The sequence below is a fragment of the Bos indicus genome, chromosome 21 (genome assembly GCF_029378745.1).
Source record: "Bos indicus isolate NIAB-ARS_2022 breed Sahiwal x Tharparkar chromosome 21, NIAB-ARS_B.indTharparkar_mat_pri_1.0, whole genome shotgun sequence".
NCBI lineage: Eukaryota > Metazoa > Chordata > Mammalia > Artiodactyla > Bovidae > Bos > Bos indicus.
In genome coordinates, this window is record NC_091780.1 from 471,506 (window position 1) to 492,230 (window position 20,725).

Consider the following 20,725-nt stretch of genomic DNA (forward strand, 5'->3'; position numbering starts at 1 on the left):
CCAGAAAAGAGTTTTGTGCCTAATACAAGTTTTCTTGAGATGTTGAACTGCCTTTACTAATGGATTTTAAGTTTCTTTACCTCTTAAGTGAGCTGTTCTAGGTTTACCTTTGAAATCTTTTGTTGACTTTGGCTAAGTGGAGAAGTATTGTTTCACAGTGACTTATGTGATCCTACCTGACTGTTATAAACCCTTTTGATATGTATGAACAAGCCTGCCTAAATAATTGGCTTCTAGCTAACTTTGGGATGCTTCAGAGGGCCCCTGAGACCTCCCAAAGAGAGATATTAATCAACCTGAGTTCATTTGGCATGTTAAACTACATGGGAAGTGCTGTCAGAAAGAGTAATGAATCTTCCCAAGTTATATTATATGGTGGATGTTTCTGTAAGGTATAGTTTGGGCCGAGTCAGAAAAGAAGGAGAGAAAGATGGCATTTGTAGTTGGGCAGGGGGTGATAAGTCCCAGATAGATACAACTGTCCTGGAGCCTCAGGGCAGGACCTAAAGTTCGGTTTTGTTTTCTCCAAAGTTAGATGATTCAGCAAGGGCCTTTGAGACTGTTGTTTTCTTTTCTAGGCCAAAGACTCCTTCAGTTACTAATATGGGTATCCTAGAAATTATGTGACATCCATGAAAATCTGATACATCCGGGTAAAATGCTGTCAGTTATAATTCTAGTTATCATATTCAAGTGTTTCAAGTCACAGCAGTGACCAGACTACTTTGTCAATTTCTATCTAATCAGGTTTTAAACATGCTTTCTATGGTTTCACACCGATGCCTTTGCAAAAATACTGCTACTTCAAAATACATGTGGACAAGACTTTTCTAAGCTTACCCATAAACAATTTTGTTTGTTTGTTACCTGGTAAGCTGGTACCAGACTGGAATTTAGTCTCCTGTCTAGGTTAAGAGAACAAAATTTTCTTAGAATGCACCTTTCAATCACAGATGATGAATTTCTTTAACTTTCAGTGATTTATATTTGTTTCTATCAGCTGTTTTTTTTTTTCTTCGATAAAGAAAATAAGCATTATTTAAGATTATGGTACACATAGGACAGACCAAGCTTTCCCCACTCCTGCAAATTCCCTTAAGCCCTCATATTCTTCTTATGGGACCAAGGTCTCACTTACCTCCAGAAGGACAATCCAAGCTTTTTATCAGCTGATCAGCCCCTGATATCAGAGTCAATTTGAGCACGAGTTGGTCTATAATTTAGGCATGAAACTATGACTACATAAAGGAAAGATGACTTTTTGATGCAGGATGGCCGTGATATGCCTTGGACTTCAGAGAAAATTGGTTAAAATGAACCTTATTTCCCTTGGAAACTGCAAAGCCAGTTCTTTTAGCATATGCAATTGAAAACATCTAGGTTGTTAGGTCAGGTTTCATTCCAGTCCTAAAGAAAGGCAATGACAAAGCATGTTCAAACTGCCGCACAATTGGACTCATCTCACATGCTAGTAAAGTAATGCTCAAAATTCTCCAAGCCAGGCTTCAGCAATACGTCAACAGTGAACTTTCAAATGTTCAAGATGGATTTAGAAGAGGCAGAGGAACCAGAGATCAAATTGCCAACATCTGCTGGATCATCGAAAAAGCAAGAAGGTTCCAGAAAAACATCTATTTCTCCTTTATTGACTATGCCAAAGTCTTTGACTGTGTGGCTCACAATAAACTGTGGAAAATTCTGAAAGAGATGGGAATACCAGACCATCTGACCTGCCTCTTGAGAAGCTATATGCAGGTCAGGAAGCAATAGTTAGAACTGGACATGGAACAACAGACTGGTTCCAAATAGGAAAAGGAGTACGTCAAGGCTGTATATTGTTACCCTGCTTATTTAACTTCTATGCAGAGTACATCATGAGAAACGCTGGGGTGGAAGAAGCACAAGCTGGAATCAAGATTGCCGGGAGAAATATCAATAACCTCAGATATGCAGATGACACCACCCTTATGGCAGAAAGTGAAGACCAAGTAGAAAGACTCTTGATGAAAGTGAAAGAGGAGAACGAAAAAGTTGGCTTAAAGTTCACCATTCAGAAAACTAAGATCATGGCATCTGGTTCCATCGCTTCATGGGAAATAGATGGGGAAACAGTGTCAGACTTTATTTTGGGGGGCTCCCAAATCACTGCAGATGGTGACTGCAGCCATGAAATTAAAAGATGCTTACTCCTTGGAAGGAAAGTTATGACCAACATAGACAGCATATTCAAAACCAGAGACATTACTCTGCCAACAAAGGTCCATCTAGTCAAGGCTATGGTTTTTCTAGTGGTCATGTATGGATATGAAAGTTGAACTGTGAAGAAAGCTGAGCACTGAAGAACTGATGCTTTTGAACTGTGGTGTTGGAGAAGACTCTTGAGAGTCTCTTGGACTGCAAGGAGATCCAACCAGTCTATTCTAAAGGAGATCAGTCCTGGGTTTTCATTGAAAGACTGATACTACAGCTGAAACTCCAGTACTTTGGCCACCTCACGCGAAGAGTTGACTCATTGGAAAAGACGCTGATGCTGGGAGGGATTGGGGGCAGGAAGAGAAGGGGACGATAGAGGATGAGATGGCTGGATGGCATCACTGACTCCAGACTGCTGGAGTCCAGTCGCGGGTCTTGTGGCTCAAGTACAGGGTGCGCCCCTGTGGAGAGGTGCAGCAGGCCAGCCGGCCGGCCCGACCAGCAGGTCAGAGCGGAAGGGAGGTGCAGCACAGGGTTCTTAGGGCTCCCAGCAGCAGCCACCTCCGTCTAGGGCCACACCACTCTGAACGTGCCCGATCTCCTATGATCTCAAAAGCTAAGCAGGGTCAGGCCTGGTTAGTACTTGGATGGGAGACCGCCTGGGAATACCAGGTGCTGTAGCCTTTTTGCCTCCCCTCTCCTTTAGCCCCTGCCCCCCGTCCCAGATCTTGAACCTCCGCAGCCCCAACCCTCCCAGGGTGGGTGGTCAGGGCACCAACTCCCGCTGCAGACCTGGGTTGCCTCCGTGAATCCCTCAAGCCCCTCCGCATTCGGCTTCCAAGAAACCAGACGACCGTCCCTCAGGTCTCCATCTGGGGCTCACTTGGCATGCCTCAGGCGATCCCGGGGGCCGCACCAGCTCCAGCCCCAGCCCCACCCCCAGCCTCACAGGCGATCGTGCGTGCTCGTGCGTGCCTGTGCACACACAGATATATGTGCACAGATGGTGCATGTATCTTGTTGAATTATAGTTTTGGTGGATATATGCCTGGGAGTGGGGCTGCTGAATAATATGGTACTTCTAGTTTTAGTTTCTTGAGGAACCTCCATACTCTTCCATAGTGGCTGTACCAACTCAGATTCCAACTAACAGTGGAGGAGAGTTCCCTTTTCTCCACATCCTCTCCAGCATTTGTTATCTACAGACTTTGCAATGAGGACCACTCTGACTAATGTGAAGTGGTACCTCACTGTAGTTTGGAGTTGAGTTTCTCCAGTCATTAGTGATGTTGAGCAAGATGACCTTTTTAAAATGCAGATCCGATTCTATCACCTCTCTGCTAAAACTGTTCTTGTATTTTCCCATCATATTTAATATATGACCAAATCCCTTCATTGCTTGGTCCCCACTTTCTTCTCTGTCTTTTCACTGGAATGCCCTCTGCACTCTTTTGGTTACATCCCATAGGGCATTTTTCACTTCTTGAATGGACTAAGGTTCCCTTGTCACATAGCCTTCCAAGATGCTATTTTACCTGCCTGAAATTCTTCCTGCACCTCAACCCTGGTTTACGTTGGTTCAACCTATGGATCTCAACTCAATTATGACTCTGAAAAGCCTTCTCTGACACCCAGTTTTGGGTGAGGGAAGAGGCCCCTATAGAAGTTCTCAGAGTATCCGCCTGTTATTTATCATTAGATTAGTCTCAGTGAAAGCAGGAACTGTGTGTCTTCTTCTCTCAGCATTCTATTTCCAGAAACATATTACATGCCTACTAGCTCATAGTAGGTGCTCAATATTTATTCCGTGTGTGAAAGACAGAAAAGTTCTTTGAAGCCTCAACTTTTCCCTTGGCTCAGCACTTTTGATCTTTTTGTATCTTTGTTGATTCAGGTCTTTTCTTTCTTCTGTTGATGTGCACACTATATTCAAGGCACAATCTAAGGCATGAAGACATATCAATAAATATAGGTTCTTGCTTTCCAGGAACTCGTACATCAGATTTCTATAATTTAGGGGTTTTTTTTTTTTTTTAATGCTCTAGAACAATGTGAACTTTTAGGATTATCCATTTTCATTTCAAAGAAAGATAATGTTACTTACATAGCAAAGGTGGAGACCTTTCGACTTTCAGTCCAATACTTATACCTTTACCATTTCAGGCAACTCTGGTGGTTCCTTCTGTAGGTATGTGGCTCTTCCAGAAATGTGAAGATTTTCCATCGTCCTCAGACTTTTGTGTGATTTGGAATCATCAAGAAAGTTTCCAGTTGTAGGTTCCAGACTACCACCTATCTAATGGAGTGGATTCCAGGAATATGCACTTTTAACTAGCAACGCTGGTGATTCTGTTGCTACAGACTCAATGCAGTGGGCAGGGCCTGGACTGTCCACTGGGTCTGATGTGGAATGGAAAGAAGGGCTTCCCCACCACTGTTTCTAGCTTTGTGACTAGAAACTGTCCCCAAATAAAAATCAGACAAACAAAATTATCCCAGATCGTAGTCCACGAGATGAAGGAACTAAGCAGCTGGTTGAGATGGAGCCAAGGGGAAAAGTTGCTCATTTTTTCTCCACCTCTACTCCTTTCTTTCTTGATGCCTTAGTGATTCATCGTGGAGATTTGAAATAAAGTTCACAAGAGTCATATTTGTTGAATAAAGATTTTGCATTGAACCAACTCTAAAAAATGAAGACAGTTTCACCTGCCACATGTTTCTTTTAAAAATTCCATTGCTTTTCAACTCTGGGGTTTCTCCATTGCCTTGTTCAAGTAGCCTTAATCGTAAAAATAAAATAAAACTAAATAAAGATTCAAATATACCAACAAAGGAAAGCTTCTGTTTCTTAAATCATCTTTCCAATTAGTAGAACACTAGCTCTTTTCTTTGTATTTTGACTAGGCAATTAGTTGTATCATGGCTCAGATGGAAGGCATCTGCCTGCAGGAGAGTTGGATTTGATCCCTGGGTTGGGAAGATGCCCTGGAGAAGGAAATGGCAACCCACTCCAGTAATCTTCCTGGGAAATACCACAGACAGAGGAGCCTGACGGGCCACAGTCCATGGGTCACATAAAAGTTGGGCACAACTGAGCCACTGAACAGAAGTATTTCCAAGGACCACATTCAAGAGATTTGGAACTCTTGCTTGACTCCCTCATGTTGACCATGTTGACTAGGCAGCAGATAGAAGCTGATTCATCTGTACAATAAAAAAAGAATGTGTCATTCTGTTCTGTACTTTTCTGTACTGTAGGAAGAGACTGTACAGAGCAGATGTCTGGACTTGTACAGGACTTTTGATCCTTTAGAGGATTACAGTTGTTGCACCATCAATGCTTGCCAGAGGTGGCAGGAAGGCGGCCCTGAAAGTTTGAGTCCAGACATGTCCAGTGTTTTAGGATATATCAGATGAGTAAGAGTGCATTTACCCTTCACTACGTCTCCACAGAAAGTTGCTTTGGGTTTGGAAGTACACACACACGCCCTGCCGCCGAGACAGGTCAAGAGCTGGAAACCACAGGTAAGGGAGATGGAGAAAGAGGGAGAGAGAGACAGCAAGAGGACACGCAAGCTTCCCAACCCCTGGCCTCCACACCCTCCCCCCTCCACTCTGGGTATCCACCCGGCCCCAAGTCGACCCAACCCCACACTCACACACTGACACACTCACACACATGCTCACACACTCACCCTCTGGCCTGGGGATGGGGGCTGGGTCTCGCCTTAGGTAGCCAGGCTGAAGGGGACCTTTGAGACCTCGGCTTCGAGGAAGTCTTGGGGTCCCCACGGGTGACTGCCAGCCCCAGGGCACCGCGTCCAGCCGGGGCCTGGCCCAAGGCTGATGCCCCCTCCCTTGGGGAATCTGCTTCTTGTGTGTGGCCTCCCTCTGAGGTGCCTCTCGGGCTGTGCCAGTGTGTCTGTCTCGGATCCGATGCCATCCTCTCTCCCCTGTCTGTCTTCCGTTTGCTGTTTCTCTGTCACTCGCTCTGTGTCTCCCTCTCTCTGTCTCTCCCTCCCTGTGTGTGTGTGTGTGTGCGCGCGCGTGCACGCGTATGTCTGTCTGTCTGTATCTCCTTCTCGCTGTCTTGGAGTCTGTCTCTGAACCTTCGTCTCTTTCTGCCTCTGACTCTCCTGACACCCGGCGCCCATCCGTTCCTCTGGCCCCGGCCTCTCACAGGTGCTATGGCTCTGGCTGATGAGCTTGCGCCGGCCGGCTGTCTCCTGTCTGTGTGTCTGTCCGTGTGCCTGCCTGTCGCTCATCTGCTCTCTCAGGAAGGTCGAGTGCTTGGCGGGCTTTGTGGGGGCAAGGGGGGCCTCGGTAGGGCGAAGGGGCAGGGCTGAGGAGTACCGGTGGACTGTGCCTCCGTGGCTCCAGGTGGGTTTGGGCACCGGGCAGATGATGGGCAGGATGGGTGCTCAGGGCCCTGGCTGTGCTGCGCCTAGGCCTGCAGGAGGTTCAGAGGCCCACGGGCTGCAGGGGGTGGGCGGCGGGGCTGGAAGCCAGACACCTCCAGGCCGCGTGGCCCTGATCAGTGATCGGGATGGGGGGAGGCCTGGCTCACAGAGTGCGGCTGGGCCTGGAGAGGCCCAGGGTGGGAGGGCGCCAAGACCTCCAAGCCCCTCAGCCCACCCGCCCAGGCCCCGCACGCATGCACGCCCGGCCTGCCGCTGGGGGTCCCGGAAGCCCTCGGGGCCGCTGGACCTGGCCAGGCCTTTGCTGGCCATGGGGTGGCGGTGTTGGGCGGGGGGAGGGTGGCGGTGTTCGGGGGTGTGGCGGCATTGGCCGCCAGGGTCTGGTCACGGGTTGTTCGGCTCAAGTACAGCGTGCGCCCCCGTGGAGAGGTGCGGCCGGCTGGCCCGACCTGCAGGTCAGAGCGAAAGGGAGGTGCAGCACAGGGCTCTTAGGGTGCCCCGCAGTAGCCGCCTCCTTCTACGGCCATACCACCCTGAACGCGCCTGATCTCATCTGATCTCGAGGTTTCACATTTGATGGTGGTCTTGTCATCTCGTACCTCTTCTCATAAAGCTGGCAGCTAAGGGAATGAGATAAGTGTAAAATTGAATAACAATAGACTGTGTGGAATCTGTGAATCCGTAGGTCTAAGGAGAGGCTGGCAGCTGCTGACATGGAGTATATGTCCCCATGACAGCGTTTATGTCATCAAATGTGCCATTGACCACCCTCCCCCCCATCCCGGGTGGCAGGGACCCCCACGTGGCAGCCCCCAGTCTTGCTCTCTCCAGCTCATCCACCTTCTAGAAGTTTCCCCAGACCTTCAGTAGGAGTGGGCACTGCTGCGGGTGTGCGTTGTGTGTCCTCGTGCCCTGTGTGACGTTGCACGACTAACCACACTCTGTGTTTGCACCCTTCCTCCTGCGCTCATGGGACCAGGAAGCCTGGCCGGAACGAAGAGGCTGGATTCTGCTACAGTCAGGACTTGCTCCTGATGAGCTTCAGGGTGAGTACAGGCTGGCCTGGTCCCGCAGGGGCACAGAGCCCACGCCCTGGGGAGTGGAGGGTCAGCGGGTCTCTGGAGCTTGGCCTGGGAGAGCCCTCAGCAGCAGACAACGTGACCTTGGCACCCTGCTGCCGCCGGACTGGTCAGAGCATGGCCGACGCCCCTCGCGAAGGGGTGCATAGGTGTCCTTCCCACAGCGGCAGTGCTGCCGGCCACGCCCTGCGTGCACGTTCTCAGAGGGAACAGGGCCCAGAGTATCAGGGTTCACGAGGCTGCCCTGCCCTGGGCCTCTCTGTGCAGAGGCCAGTGTTTCACATGGAGGTGCACCGGCATCTGGGACTCGGCTGCTGCTGAGTGGCCACCCTCCTTTGCAGGTGCTACTCTGGGTGGTCCTCTGGTGGGTCCGGCCCTGGGGTCCAGCCCTGCTTGAGTGGCTCTGAGGGCAGGAGGCTGTCTGCTCTGTCCTGTTCACATCTCAGCTAGAAAGCTGGATTGGGCTTTTGAGTTTTTTTTTACCAGGAGCTTTTAGCTATATGTCAGAATAAAGTCAACCACAGAGTTCTCTCCTTGATCTGCTTGGTCCTCCATGTTTCTCTGAATTCTCAAAGCAGCTGAAGCCCTGAATGGGGTGGGGGGTGGGGCTATCAGGAGGGGCAGGGACTCCGGCACCAGCTGCCCACCCAGGACTGACTTGTCTGTGTGTTTGTTTCCAGTTTACCTGCACTAATTCTCCAGATGATTATACAGCATCCAGTACACAACAAAGACTACATTTTGAACTCGATGTAATCTTTACTCTGTTAATACTTGTTACATGGACCCAAAGATATTACAGAGTTTTTAATTAGTTAAAAATTCATGAATACCATAGAGAAAATATTTTAGAATTTAATGTTTCTGATATTTATGTAAAGTTATGACTTCATTTATATTATTACTTACTTTTCTTATATATTCAGGCTATAAATATCCTTTCAGATCAGTTCATGTTCTGATACCTGATTTTAGTCTTTCAAATGAATGTACTGTAGTGCTTGTCTGTATAAATCCTAGGAACAAATATAGGGCTTGTGTAAATGATGCATTTATTGTAATTATTGCTTAATTTTTAAATGTTAAACCATGAGAGAAGGGGTTTCCCTGCAATTGTAAAATCATCATGACACGGTGTGCATTATCCTTCCAGAATGTAACCAAGCTCTCCAACAATCACTCTGAAATAAGCAAACTTAATTTCAACCAATTGTTGTTGGATGTTAACAACTGGCCTAAACTGTACTTTTTCTAGCAAGAAATGCTTTTTGTCTGCAGCGTGAAGTGATTTAAAAGTACTGGGTGTTAAATGTGAGCTTCTAATGAAATTTGGGCTGAAAGGATGACTAGAAGACTATGAAAATCTCTCCCATAACCTAGTCTCTCTGGACCTGGATCCCTGCTCTCTGGTGAGACTCTTCAGGGACCAATCGTGATGCCCTGCACCCACTGCAGAGCCATCGAGCTGGACAGTGAAGGTGCCACTTCCCAGACAGACAGTGTAGTGCAGCTCTGACAAAGGCCTTATTTTTATGTAAATCATCTTTTTGCCTCTGTTTGTAAACATGTTTAAAGAATGGACCTAGGTGTACATTTTTAGATTGTGAGGACATAGCCATTCTGGATTGTATAAGTAGCAAATGTAATTTTTACTTTTTCAGCAGCACATTAAAAAAGCCAGCAAGAGATGCGTTCAGGTCATGGTGTGATATTATGCAGCTGGTATCTTGGTAGACAGAGACAGCATGTCTCTTTACATGTGGGTTCCGCCTTTAATTTACTTGTACAATTCATTGTTATCGTTCTATTTTCCTATTAATCTTTTGTGAACTTCCCGAATATGTGACAAAGTATGTACAGTCTACTTTTGAACTATTTTTATCACAGTATTATTTATTGCTTTCTTTCAATAAAGTACTGAAGCAAAATTTCCCAGGGCGAATAAAGAGTGCTGAGGGTAAGCTGTACTCTCACTGAGAACAGACCAGAGCTGGTAATGGGAGCCTGGGTCATCACACGGACATTCTGTTAAGAGAAACAGATGGATACAATGGAAGGGCCAGAAGGTGGAAGCATAGGTGTCCCCAGAGGACGACCGACGGTGTGTTCATGCCCTTGGCTCCAGAGACAAGAGGCTCCATCACTTCAGCATCTGTGGGAACAGGGCCCCTCTGCTGCTGAGGTGCGGGCAGTGGGCTGAGAGTGGGAAAAAAGTTCAGGTGTCGTGGCTTGCTGTCGGTCCCAGGGCGGGGTGGCCGAGGGCAACCCTGACGTGGACCTGAATGATGCACTAGGGAGTGTGCATGTGCACACTTGTGTGTGGGAGCTTTTCATGTTATTTTAGTCAACAGTCTTTATTATTCATATATCCATAGAAACAAGAATGTAGCAAAGGGAGGTGGGAGAGAGATTCAAGAGGCACAGGACATATGTACACCTATGGTAATTCATGTTTATGTATGGCAGAAATCAACCGATATTGCACAAAATTATCCTTAAATTAAAAAGAAGATAGCAAGCTGGTCAGGAAAGTATGAAAAACATATTTCTCATAGAGATTTATCCTCAATTCCATGTACATCTGGGAGCAGGCTGCCCACCATCATCAGACCTTTCCCTCAGCATCAGACCCTGGTCCAGCATCAGACTCTAGTCCAGCATCAGACCCTAGTCCAGCATCAGACCCCAGTCCACTATCATGGCCCTAGTCCAGCATCAGGCCCTCCCCACTCTCAGACCCTCCCCCCACTTCTGACCCTTCCCAGTTTCAGGCCCCCCACCTCCAGTATGAGATGTGGCAGCCCTACTTGTCTGATGCTCCTGAGCACACTCAGGCAGCCCCAGAGCAGCAGGACAATAGCTCTGGCAGGAGGTGCATCTTTAGGAATCACCTGCGGAGCAGAAGCAGCTGGGGTTTGTTTCAGGTCAAGGAGAGACAAAGAAGAGGCACTTGTGCAGGAGGCGGTGGAAGTTGTGGGCACGTTCCCCAGCTCTGCTTCCTCCCCGTGGGGGCTTTGCTCTCCTGCTCTCTCACAGGCCCCAGGGCAGTGTCCTTCCAGATTCATGGCCTCCTTGATATCTCAAGCCCAAGTCCTGAGTTGCATCCCAGTCTGGCATGGCAGAGGGCTGGGAACACCCAAGCTCAAGGCCTGAAAAGATCACAGGGGGAGAGCTGGGCCCTAGCGGGTGGCAGGGCAGGGGATGAGGGTGGCCGCCCACAGAGGGCCCCAGAGCAGCACTGGAAGGAGAGCAGTGATGCCTTAGCTCACACGGGGATGCTGCCTGGCCTGGTACTGAGATGTTACTGCCAGCAGCTCTGGGGATGCAGGAAGCCTGGTGAGTGGACACCACGCCACCCAGGCCATGTGGTGGGCACTGCTGACCATGGCCTCGGTTTTCACTCTGGTTCCAACTGTCCCTCCAAGGGCTGATGGGCTCCTCTTCCGAATGGCACAGATATTTTCTTTAGGTGGGTGAACGCATCCCTTGTTTCTCTCGGCGCTATTGTCGCTCATCATGTGTTTTCCTCTTTACAACCTGTGCTTGCTGCTCTTCCAGTTTAACTTAGGAGCAGCCCTTATTTTCTGCAATTCTAGTTGTCAGCATCCACTGGGGGTTTCCAGGTGGTGCTAGGGGTAAAGATCCTGCCTGCCAATGCAATAGATAACGAGAGATGTGGGTTTGATCCCTGGGTCGAGAAGACGCCCTGGAGGAGGGCATAGCAACCCACTCCAGTCTTCTTGCCTGGAGAATCCCATGGACAGAGGAGCTAGTGGGCTACAGTCCCTGGGGTCACAGAGTCAGACAAGACTGAAGCAGGTTAGCACACACCCAGGTTTTAGTTCAGTCGCTCAGTGGTGTCTGACTCTTGCCACTCTGTGGACTACAGCACTCCAGGCTTTCCTGTCCATCACTATCTCCTGGAGTTTGCTCCAACTCATGTCCATTGAATCATCATGCCATAGAGCCATTTCATTCCTATTTCATCCAAGAGAGAGGTGGCTGGGGCTCGGCAAAGTGCCTGGTCCCACTGGGTGTGAACCTGCCCTCACCTCTCCCTAACCACGTGACTGTCATTGTGTTCTCCTCTGTAAATCGGGAGGGGGCAGCACCTGCTTGGTAAGGGGCACACACAGCATCTGGTATATAATCAATGCACCATCCATCTCAGCACTGTATTTATTAATAATAGGGATAGCATTTAATAATCTGCTCTTTTTTCTCTCTTGTCATTTAACTGTGTTCCAGACCGCATCTGCTTTACTTACCCCTGAAAATCCCACACCCAGCACAAACAAGACTCAACAAATTTGTGGCTGAAGAGGCAGGAACATATGCTGTCCTCAAGGAGAGGAAGCTGAGTGAGATGGGGGCCTGATGATAACCCTGTGTGATGAGGGGACCCCAGGAGGACCTGCATGGCTGTGGGATGGGGTGGGGGTGATGGGCAGAACCCCTGGATGAGCTCCTGGGAATGGGGAAGGTGGCAGGAAAGAGGGCGGGCTGTTCTTTGGATGTCCACAGATTGTACCTCACCCATCACTGATGAGCACTTAGGCCGTTTCCAAACACATGTCAGTGTTAGGATGAAACAATCACTTTCTAGCTCCTACTCAATTTCATAGAATATGTTTCTAGCATTGGAGTACAATCATCTGCTTTATTCATTCCATGCTCCATTCATCCACCCATCCAGCCAGCCATCTGTTCATCCAACCACCACTCACTAATCAATCCATCCATCCACTCAATTCATCCATGCATCCACCCATCCACTCATTAACTCATCCGATCATCTCAGACCCATTGAGAAGATAGATGCCTCCTCTGCTCCTGCTCCGAGGAGGACCCCCAGCGTGAGTGACAGGAGCCTCATGGGGACGACAGGGGAGACACAGAAGGGACATGCCTGCAGGCCTTCCTCTCTCTGAACGGTGAAGCACCCACCTCGTCCTAACTCCTCCTTGCCGGGGTGTTCAGGCCGGCCCTTTTCCTTCTTGCAAAACAAGCGGCTGATGGAGGACTTGATGCCCTTCTTCTTTGGGGCTTTGTGCAGCGAGTCCTGCCTGGTGCTGCTGCTGCTGGGGTTGTTCCTGGGGCTGTCCTGAGAGCCTGTTGAGCTTTGGGGAGAGAAAACAACCTTTAACTGGCACCCTCGTGCAAACACACACCCCTCCACAAGAGCTACTGATAGAAACGGGCACCCAGCAACCCCCGCACTTCAACCTCACAGCTGAAGGAGTCTCCTTCACCAACCACACTCCACACAAGCAATGCAGGCTCCCGGCCTCAGACAACCACGCCAGGAAGCTGAGATTCTCTGCCTTGAGCTCTCCCCCAAGGAGGGCTTGACTCCATGCCAGCTGGTGCAGAGGGCGCTCTGACCCTCCCTCAGGGTCGCTGCTCAGAAAGGACGACGCTCCAGGAGAAGGCGAGCTCCCTTGCTCTGGGCAGTTCCCCCGCCCCCCCGCCTCCCACAGGGTGACCATCCCTGGCCGTGGCAGGAGAGTGATGGTCACCGTGCAGCGCTGCTGGTCAGGTGACCACACGTGCCCTCCATTGAGTGCTGCCTGACTCAGGACGGGAGCTCAGCAGGTTGTGGTCTGAATGAGGACAGTGTCAGTCACAGGAGGGGACAGGGTCTCCTGAGAGGAGACCCCTGTGGAAAAGGGAGGGACCCTCAAGAGCAAACCTGAGAGGCACGGGACCGTCACCATCAGGATCGTGCCCCAGGCTGGGCAGACCTCTACCAAGAGCAGGAAGAAAGCTCCCACAGGAGTCAATCTGTAGAGATGAACGTTTTCTAAAATCACTGAGGTCACTGAGCTCTGTTTCCCCAGCACCTGAAGTTCACCACTAAACACAGGCACTGAACCCTGTATTCCTTTAAAATCATCCTTGCAACTCTTTCAAGACAAGAGGCACAGGGCTCCTGAAACTGATGACGTGCCCACAGGCCGCTTACTTGTGGGCGTCCCTGAGGTCCTCATGGGTGGCTGTGCAGAGTGCCCCCGTGTGCAGGCGGCCCAGCCGAAGGGACCGCGGCCAGGCGAGGGTCCAGGTTTCACATTTGATGGCGGTCTTGTCATCTCCTACCTCTTCCCGTAAAGCTGGCAGCTGAGGGAGTGAAGTAAGTGTCAAACTGGCTAACAATAGACTGTTTTGAAAATAGTAATCACACAGGCTTTACATTATAACCAGAAACTTATTTGAAAATCTATTAGCTATGCTTTCCCCCAAGTACAAAAAAAACCCTTGTTCTAGCTTAATGCCATCTTAAAGGAGTGTCTTGTTCAAAAGAAGCGGGGCTATGGGGCAGTGAGAGCATCTGACTGAGTGTAGAGACCCCAGAAGGCAGCATCCCTGCAGCCGGCCTCCGCCCTCCCTGGAATCTAGCGACCAGATGGCCCCACTGGGCAGGACAGCAGAGTGACGCTGGCACAGTGAACCCTGCATGGCATGAACTGCCCTGACTGTGCTCATCGCCAGATGCTGCTCAGAAGCACCACAGCTGGAGTACAAAACCTCTCAGCAAAGCCGTCCAGACCTTTCTGTTTGAAGGAGAAGAAGACACAGCTTGTGCCACCACCCAAGATCATTTGTAGTGATGATGCAGGTTACTGGAACCCATGACAACAAGAGAAACACAGAAAAGGTACCTAACCCCTCCATGCGAACACCATGTGCCTGGATCGTATTTCTCGGTAACATACAGACTCGGGGCTACCCACTGAAGTACTTACACACAGTTCGAGTGTCATTTGCTCACAGTGGTTTCCATAAGGCACCCCCAGGTCTTCACTAAGAGATGATCTTGTATCACCCTAGAGCGGTGGGAGGTTCAAAAGGGAGGAGATATATGGGTACCTATGGCTGATTCATGTTGAGGTTTGACAGAAAAGAAAATTCTGTAAAGCAATTATCTTTCAATTAAAAATTAAACTAATTAAAAAAAAAAAAAAGATGATCTCTCTTGGACTCCCGGCATTTCCGCTGGTCCTGGGTGTGAGGAAAGGAAAGACAGTGTGGGAACAGATTAACCCCTCAAGGTCCAGACAGCTCTCACTGATCATCTGGGTGTGTGGTTAAGCCAGGGGAGGTTTTAGGAGACATGCATGGTATGTATTTTTATAAACAATGAGTGCATTGTTTCAACCAACTGACCTGTGCCTTTTTACTGGGATTCTGTAAAGAATATTGATCCCGTGCAGTGACAACAAAGTGAGTTAGTGTAAAATACAGCTGAACTCATTTAACAGCAGCTGGATAAACTGGGCAGCCTCCCCTGAGCTCTAACAAGAACCCTCAGACAACAGAAGGCTACAAAGGCTAGAAATTATCCACATGGAACTGAACAGGGATCGATCTCAAATTCAAGTTAAAATAAGCATTTATAAAAATCAGAAAACAGCAACGAACAGAGCAGGCAAGTGACACACCTGGCTTGAATATGGACTCAGTGGAGACAAACACCTGCCTCAGAGTCAGGGCTCAGGCCAGCCCCTTCCCTTGGGCCTCCTCCTGAGGAAGGCCTCTGTGTCCGCAGCCTGGCTGCCCTCCCCCAGGATGGGAGCTGCCCCACTGGTGCCATATGTGGCTAGGATGGGCAGTGCCGTATCCTCACTGAACAGAAGGGCAAAGCAGGCCACAGAGCAGGCGAGCGGCACACCCAGGTCACCAACCCCAGGGGGACGGCGCTGCTCTGCTGTGCTCAGCAGAAGGGCTCCCAGGCACTGAGCTACCTGAACTGGAGCGCAGCCACCCCAGTCCTGCGGGAAGGCCCAGGAGTGCTCGGTCAGTGTGCTGGGAGCAGGAGAGGGACAAGGAAGGCCAGCCCTTGGGGCTCTGGACTCCAACAACAGGGGCTCATCCAAGTGACCCGAGGGGAGAGGCAGAGAGCTCCCTCCTGATGCTCCCTCCATCAGGGATGCCGTGATGGACACGAGAGCCTCTGGAGGAAAGCGGGCTGGACAGCACCACGGTTAAGTGTCAGGCTCTGATCAGACCAGTCCACACCACACTGCTGGGTGTGAGAGCCTGGGCAGGGTGCCTGGCCTCGCTAAGCCTCAGTGTCTATGTCTGCTGAATGAGGATAGCAGTAGCCTGGACCTCACCTGGGGATGAGATGACAGACTTGGAAAGCATGTGCCCGGCACATAGAGTCTCTGCACACTGCTACCCACCATCATTAAATTGGCTTCCCTCAAATCTAACATCTATGACTGATTCAGTCATTTCTTTTCTTTTCTTTTTTTTTTTTTCAGTTTTTTTTTTCCCAGTCATTTCTTATATGAAAACACTAAGCAGAAATTCCATGGTGGTCCAGAGGTTAAGACTTGGCACTTTCATTGCCGGGACACTGGTCTGATCCCTGGTTGAGGAACTAAGATCCCATAAGCTGTGCAGCATGGCCAAAAAAATAAGTAAAGAAAATTTTAAAAATAATAAATAATACTATGTCTATTATAAAAAAGCATGAGATGATCAGAAGGCAAACAAGTGGGAGAAAGGCAAACTGTTACAATTGTCCCAATGAATGACCAGTTTCCAACAGAACCATCAGCACATTTTAAGTGGTGGGTGAGTTTCATTACTTCCATTAAAACATCAATTATTCACCAGGACATAACCACACACTGTTAATTCATGTTAAATGATAAGGACTCTTCAATACTTCACAGAGAAACAAAGGCCTGCTAAATTACTAAATAGTTTACCTTTCGACGCTGCTTCCTTAAATCACTAGGCTGATAGATGCATGCAGAGAAATGAAAATAAACCAGATTTATTGCGACTTTGAAGCTAAAATTTCAAGAATCCGTATAGGCAAATACAGTAAAGCAAAAATGATGGCAAACATGTAAGTGACATGAAGATTTAGAGAACATGTGACTGGAAACAGAACATTTTTTTGACCACAGAAGTTAGATAAGCTATTCAAGATTTACTAGAGAAACACTATAAATTATTACTCAGAAAGATACCATTCTATTACAACATCATGATTTATTAAAGCACAGCATTCTGTACAACAAAGGGCCTTAACAGTTGTCTATTCTCAGCCAAATTTCTCTATATGTTAGTTTCTCTTAATAAAAAACATGTTATACTTTAAATTAGTAATTTAACTAATGAATAAGTTACCATAATACCTAGTTTAACACTGAACAAATCTAACCACCTATTGGACATTAGTGTAAAATCCTGACATAGAATTTGATTTAAAACTTCTCAAAATAAATTCATTAAAGCAAGTTCCCTGTGAAAATATGTAAGAATGAAAGCTAGCATAATAGCAGGTGCAGTCTTTACATTTTATTAACCATAGAAGATACTTTTATAACGAGTCTAATAGAGACATTAACTGTGCAAAACCTGATGAGATTTACAGTCTTAAATACAAGCACCAACACAGAAAGGATATTGTGTCAGTTCAGTTCAGTTCAGTCGCTCAGTCGTATCTGACTCTTTGTGACCCCATGAATCGCAGCACACCAGGCCCCCCTGTCCATCACCAACTCTTGGAGTTCGACCAAACTCATGTCCATCGAATCAGTGATGCCTCCAGCCATCTCATCCTCTGTCGTCCCCTTCTCCTCCTGCCCCCAATTCCTCCAAGCCTGAGAGTCTTTTCCAATGAGTCAACTCTTCACTTGAGGTGGCCAAAGTGCTGGAGTTTCAGCTTTAGCATCAGTCCTTCCATCAACACCCAGGACTGATCTTCTTTAGAATGGACTAGTTGCATCTCCTTGCAGTCCTAGGGACTCACTCTCAAGAGGCTTCTCCAATACCACAGCTCAAAAGCATCAATTCTTTGGTGCTCAGCTTTCTTCACAGTCTAACTTTCATATCCATACATGACAACTGGAAAAACCATAGCCTTGACTAGATGGACCTTTGTTGGAAAAGTAATATCTCTGCTTTTTAATACGCTATCTAGGTTGGTCATAACTTTCCTTCCAAGGAGTAAGCGTCTTTTAATTTCATGGCCGCAGTCACCATCTGCAGTGATTTTGGAGCCCAAAAAAATAAAGTCTGACACTGTTTCCCCATTTATTTCCCATGAAGTGATGGGACCGGATACCATGATCTTAGTTTTCTGAATGGTGAGCTTTAAGCCAACTTCTTCACTCTCATCTTTCACTTTCATCAAGAGGCTTTCTAGTTTGTCTTCACTTGCTGCCATAAGGGTGATGCCATCTGCATATCTAAAAGTCTATTAATTCTACACTTAAGAGGATCATTTCTTTATGTAAGCACAATCTTATTTATGAATTACACATGATATGTAGTTTAGGATCCATCTACATTATGTTTATAACTTCATGCTGCTGCTGCTAAGTTGCTTCAGTCGTGTCTGACTCTGTGGGACCCCATGGACTGCAGCCTACCAGGTTCCTCCGTCCATGGGATTTTCCAGGCAAGAGTACTGGAGTGGGTTGCCATTGCCTTCTCCTGTAACTGCATAGTGATAAACCAATTAAAATTACTGCTATGGGGGAAAAACTCCATTTAATGAGCACAAACCCGACTAAGGGGACACACACTGGACCACAGCACGGCTATGACCAGAGCAAGTGGGGGTACGGGGGAGGGGAGATGGATGGGTAAACTACAGCCTCGGGGGCTGGGGAGGGGGGTCTGGATTGATAACGACTAAGAAGACAACAGGATGAGAGAGGAAATCAAAACCAATGATGAAAGCAGACACACTGTCAGATAACTCCAACAGCAAGGAAAACATACAGAACTGTTCTTTTACAAACATTCGGAAAGAAATCAAGCATGAAACCACAGAGAAATCATCAAATAATTTTAAATATCAACTAATTAGCCAATGATGCAAATTATAAAAACAGTGTGTCAAAAGACCACAAAATGGACTAGTTACCACTTCACAGGCTGCTAAAATGATTCACGGTTAATTTAATTATAAGCTGACTAACAATGCAGCTAACATGAAATGGATGGTAACAGAAAAAAGAGATAATACAAGTCCAGTTACAAAGCAGAGTGTTGTATACATGATTTCACGGGGTAAATAGCAATGCACTCACAACACCTAAACTAAACATGCAAGAAAGCTGGAACATGTGCTTTAGAGCTGCACACTGTGTCACCAAAAGCCCTAGGTCATCATCCCAGTTTTAGACTTGGAAAAGTGAGGCAGCCCGACGTCTTCCCTGGGGCCCTGGGGCCCTGGGGCCCTGGGCTTTTAACCTGGTTTCACATGCAGAGCTGGCCTGAGTGCGTGGCCAGGTCCATCAGCAAGCAGACCAGTGTAGATTCTTGGTTTTGTTCCCACCACATGCCATGCACCCTGAAGCCAGGCATCCCCAATGGAAAATGTGCTGCACGGCTTTCCCACACCATGAGAGCTGCCTATGGTTACTTTCACGAAGCTGTCTGCTCTCTGAGAACAGAAACTTCCCTGCAGCTGCTGTGCCCAGTACAGGCCAGGCCCAATGTTACAGAGGCAAGCTCTGGCTGAGTTCATGATGACGTGCTAAGTAGTGGTCCAAATATCCAGACTAATTTGTCACTGTGCCATTGTGGAATGATTACAGACTAGGCAGTTTAAAAACTTTTAGACCTCTGAGCGTAGCAAATGTACCTGATTTTCTTCTGGGTAAAAAGAGAAAAACCAAAAAACAAACAAAGAAAAAAAAAAAAAAACAAAAAACCAGTGTCCTGGGGGAAGGATGCGGCAGGGAGGAGGCAGACACATACCAGAGTCATGATGCCCAGCCGGTGTCCCTCCTGGGCTGGGCTGTGCTGCCTCCTTCGGGGCTTGGAGTGCCCACTGTGGGGCGGGCAGGAGCCGGCATGCGAGGAGGCGGGAAGCAGGTTGAGGCAGCTCACTGATTTAAAAAGACGGAGGCTGCCTAAGCTCCCCCTGCCCTCCCTGCTCTCAGTCTCCTCGGCCTGCTGCTCCGTGTTCTCCTTCTCTTCTTCGATCAACCTAAAATAGAATAAACCCCGTCACCTGCCTTTGTCAGCAGAGGAATGTGTCTGGACAACAAATTTGGGCTAGCATTCTGTGTCATGATAAGCAAATTCCAGAAACAGTTGCTCAATTAACATCTCAGCCAAAAGGTTCTACTTTTCCTCTTTTGAATATTCTCAAACTTAGAATAACTGCGTTGAGTGTTACTGGCCCCTGACCATTCTGCTTGATTTCACTTATTTACTCTAACATTCTGAAGGGGCCCTGGTGGCGACTCTCTCCCTGTGAGGAGATACCTCAAGCTGACAACTTTTACCTCCCCTGCTCTCAGGGCAGAGATGCACGTCAGTGTCTCAAGTCTTTTCTACTGGGAATCGGGAACTCTGTACAATCAAAACACCGATTCAAGAACAAGCTGGAGTTTCTAAACACAAGTCTCCAGACCAGATGAAGTGCTGAGTTGATCTTTTTTTTTTTTTTTTTAAGGTTGTATATGTACAAACGCATCACTCAATGAAGTTCTCCACCAGCTTTGTGTGAGTTTCTGGATTCATGTCAATGTGCTGCATTAACCTAGAATTCAGTTTCTGCTCTTCTCCCCTAATGTGTGGTGGATGATTTTATATGGCAGTTTAAATACACGATTATGCAAATAAAGTTATTTTCAAATTAAAATACAAGATTCTTACAGGAAGTAAACTCTCCAGCTTCACTTCTACTTTCACATCTTGAAAGTTTTCCACTGTTGATAACAAGTTGATGGACAGAATTTACCATTTACATCAAGTCAACTTGTCCCATAAGGAAAAATCACTTTTACCTGACAACTTGCTGTAAAAATAAAAATATTAATATATAACCATTCCATACTTCCTGCAGGGATGCAGAAAGACCATCTTTCTGAGCTCATCTGTACACAGCCCACAAAGCTGTCTGTCTTGGCATCAAATGGGCAGGTGGCACCACCTGCTTTTGCTGGTTGTCCCGTTCATCCCCTGCCTTTCCCCTGGCCCCCATGCTCGGCCGACAGGAATGGGCACCTCGGCCTGGGCTGATGTGATGAGAACAGCCTGAGCAGCAGCTCTGCC

General features: G+C 47.8%; 2 pseudogenes; one reads left to right on the top strand and one right to left on the bottom strand.

Moving 5' to 3' along the window:
- Positions 1–20,725, bottom strand: part of LOC109575113 (ankyrin repeat domain-containing protein 26-like) — a 502,197-nt pseudogene that overhangs the window by 23,602 nt on the left and 457,870 nt on the right.
- LOC139178382 (5S ribosomal RNA) lies at positions 2,759–2,877 on the top strand (annotated as a pseudogene).